The sequence below is a fragment of the Parasteatoda tepidariorum genome, chromosome 7 (genome assembly GCF_043381705.1).
Source record: "Parasteatoda tepidariorum isolate YZ-2023 chromosome 7, CAS_Ptep_4.0, whole genome shotgun sequence".
In the NCBI taxonomy this organism is placed as follows: Eukaryota; Metazoa; Arthropoda; class Arachnida; order Araneae; family Theridiidae; genus Parasteatoda; species Parasteatoda tepidariorum.
The window spans coordinates 30,578,879-30,582,958 of record NC_092210.1 but is presented as its reverse complement, the minus strand read 5'-3'; the positions used below and the strand labels follow the sequence as shown (position 1 = coordinate 30,582,958).

The 4,080-nt window shown below is 29.5% G+C and overlaps 1 protein-coding gene across 1 annotated transcript in view; it reads right to left on the bottom strand.

The window, feature by feature from the left end:
* Positions 1-4,080, bottom strand: part of LOC139425951 (uncharacterized) — a gene marked incomplete in the record, with an annotated part of 9,542 nt that overhangs the window by 4,414 nt on the left and 1,048 nt on the right.

Genomic DNA, 4,080 nt, shown 5'->3' with positions numbered 1-4,080 from the left:
AATTGTTTATTTTACACTTTAACTGTCTCTCATTAGTTAATTTATAGAATACCTAGTTATTTCATAGAATAACTAGTTAAAGTGTCAAATTAATAACATATTACACACTTTAACGGACACGATCAGTTATTTCATGGAATAACTAGGTATTCTATGAAATAACTGCATTATATACTTTAACGGTAACATATATATAATATATATATATATATATATATATATATACAATATTATATATATATCAAATACAATATTATATATACATATATATATATATATATCAAATTTTAAGACAGTATGTACAGTAATCAATTAGACAAAACAGTATTTTAATCAATCTGGATAACTTTTTACTAATGATCGAATTTTTATGCATTAAGATAAAACTCCCTGATAGCGATAATTAGGGACTCAACAATCTTCAGGGTGTTGAGAATCAGCTTATCTTCAAAGTAAAAGTTGCTAAAGCGCAGCTGTAAGAATATGTCCACTTCCCCACTTAATGAGCGTAATTGTCCATTTTAAACGTTAAAAAAATAAAAATAAATATAAATAAAAAAACATTTTTAAAAAACAAGGTTTGAGATAATAATAAAAAATTCTCCACTTGCTGCATTGTTATAAGAAAAGCAATTAAGCTTTAAAAATACAATGTTAAAAATAGTTTCAAATTTCGCCACTTGGTGTATGTGTTGGAAATCTGCCGTAGGAATATAGACAGAACGACGATTAGTTTTAAGTCAAATCCAATTCAGTTTCCAACAGAAATTTAATGTGACTGAAGCATCAGCGAAGCACACAATTAAAATAATTGTTTACAAGATTTGAACAGACTGGAAACGTGAAAACGATCGTGAAGGAAACCTACGACAACCGCATACATAAATCACTGACAATAATGTCCAGACAGTCCAAGAGGTGCTCCAAGGGCGGTCTCAGTCGTCTGTCTTTAAAATTGCAACTGAGAATACACTACGAAAATTTTCGACGCACAAAATCATAAAAAAGATTTTACACTGGTATTGGTATCCATTCAAGATCAGGCTCATCTTCCCTTCAGCATTTGCACCGCCAATCAAAAATTGACTTCTCAAATAATTTGTTTTTCTTCAAAAGATTGATGGTAGCGAAATTGACACGGGATCTGTTTGGTTTTCCGACGAACCCTATTTTAGTCATCGACGACTTTGTGAATAAACAATATTAGCAATTTGGGTGAATGGGAAATCTCCATATTTCCGCCCAATCATTATTACATTCGCCAAAAGTCACGGTATGGGCCACTCTATCCACGAAAAAAATTAATGGACCATTTTTCCTATGCCATACAATAACTGCAACGCAATATACTGATGTTCTGTATGACTTTGTAGCCATACACCATGCCTTGTTGGATTCGGTTCATCATGGCTTATTCTATATGGTCCCAGACCCAATCATAAAATTGTAAAATTTGATTTCTTGGAGAAACATTTTGATGATCATGTCATTGCTCTAAACTTAGTGAACTGTACAATAAAAGACATGGACTTGCCTTCATATTTGCCGGAGTTGAATTCTTGTGATTCCTTTCTGTGGGAACTTTTGCAAAACAAAATAAACAAAACTCTACTTATCAACTTACAACAAAACTTACCAACAAAAGCCCCAAACTTTCGAGGACATTGAACACTACATTTGTAATGCATGTGAGCCCATTTCAGACATTGCCACACGTATTACGCAAATTTTGTATTGAGACTACGGCAATTTATTGCTGCACAGGGCGGCTATATATTGAAAGTATTATTAGTTAGTTTTTCAACCACCGGTGCCAACAAGCGGAGAAATTTGGAACTATTTTTAAAATGTATTGCTTTTCTAATAACAATACAGCAAGCATTGCACTTTTATTTCAAACCGTGTTTTTTATTTACGTTCAAAATGGGTCAGCTATTTAAGGGACACCCTGCATTTAGTTGCAGTTTCGAAATTACTTAATGCTATCTAACTTTCAAATTTATTATAAACTATACTTAGTTTTATAATAAATTTTGAGTAAAATTGTGTTCAGTTAACAAATGCAATGAAAATAATAAACACTGAATAGCTATTTAAAACTCACAAGCAATTTTTACGTAATTGCTAAACTTTATTTGAAGCGAAAAGCATTTAACTAGTTTGCATTGTAACCAAAAATTTAATAAGAATTTAAAAATCAAATACAGTCTGACTTCTATTTAGCGAACTTCCCTTTTGAGAATTTCTCTATTTTGCGAATTTTTTAGAGGAACCAAGAACATTTTGGAAATTTCTTCGTAAAATAACTTTCAAATAGCGAAGTAAATTTTCCATTTAACGAACTTTTCTTTGAGATCCACTTTCCTTATTTCCCAAAATATTTCAGTACATTTCAAACTTGGTAACGCATTTTACAGGGGAAATGCCCTCGAACAGGGGAATGAAGCCACTTAACACTCAAGCAAAATTAACGGATTCTATTAGTAGCAATAAAACTTAAGAACGCATGTGGTAATGTATGTTTAAAAGTGATTTTCAGTTATAATTTTATACAGCAAATAAATGCAGTTATAATTTTGTACATAAACGTAACTTTTTTTAGTTGAAAATGTATGCAACATGATAGTGTAACACTGGATACTGTTTTGCTCTATTCTTGCTTTCCATGCAGATTTCTTTTATGTCTAAGATTTATAAAATAAATAGTAGATAATAGTTTACAAGATGAAGGTTTATCCATTGCTATTTTAATAATGTCTAGTGTTTATGAATTTAAAACCTGTTTTCTGTCGTTTAAGTAAATTTTCGAACTTATAGGGAACTTTCGATGTAACGAACTTATTATCGGGATTTAGCAACTTCGTTAAATAGAGGTCCGACTGTAAGTGGATGAAGTTACAGTGGCATCCGAGCAAGATTATTAGGTTCGAATTTTATTCTAATACGTAAGGAAAATTCTCTGAAACTAAATCTGTGTCAATACAGTAGAAACTTTCAGGATCTTTTAATTCAATAATTTTAAATTTTGTTGCAATAATATATTTATCAGGAAACAAAAAGGATTGCGAAAAAATTACGGGAATTTAAGAGTGAAACGAGCAAGGATTGATCCAATAGAGCTGTACTTTAATTAGAATATGCAAATTAAGGTAATTTTTGTTCTCAGAAGGAAACTACGTGAATAGAGGGTGACCCGAAAGAGAATTTTTCTCTCTTCAATTTCTTCTTGTTATTTCAATGGAAGAAAATTCTTTCGGGTGTTTTAAAGTCAAAAATCTCAAAATATGCTGATTTACTGTATTGCATGTACTTGTACAGCAAAATGTGTTAAAGGAAAACTTTATACCTTATATAATACCTTTTAAACTTTACACTTTATAAGGTAAGTTAATTTATCACATTTTGGTATTAGAATTCTTTTATTTACGATATGAACGAACTTTTTGCATGGTCTTCTTTTCCTTAAAACATCTTATAAATTCCGTTTTTTTATCTATTTTATTCATTCTAAATTCCAAGTTCATGCCTTTGAAACTTTCTACCAAATAAATGAAAGCAAATACGAACACAATTTAAATATAAAGTAGTGATTATATAGAATTATTCATTATTAATACATCATTTATTTTTTTTTATTTTGAGAGCTAAAATGTACTAGACTTGCAATGTACTTGTATATTTCCGCGTTTTTTTTTTACTTGCTTTGTGTTTCTTTACTTTCTATAATGCTTTTAAGAGAATAAATTCTTCAATATATTTTAATTTCAACATCTTGCTTTAAATTAATTTAGTTAATTAAATACATTTATTCAGTTAGATGGGTTTGGAATGATTATTACAAAAGTAATAATAAGGGTCGATAAAAAGGGTAAAGTTTCCAAAAAAAAATTTTTAAGCTTTTTTAAGGTGATGCAGCTTTTTTTTTAATTCCCAATTTTATTTTATTTTTAGTCTCTTTGACCTACCTAAAATCATTTCTTGTAAATTTTTTTCAAAATCAAATAACTAAATTATTACCTCAGTCTTATGAATCTAAAAAAAGTCTACAAGTCTACCGGTTTATATATATATATGTGTTGG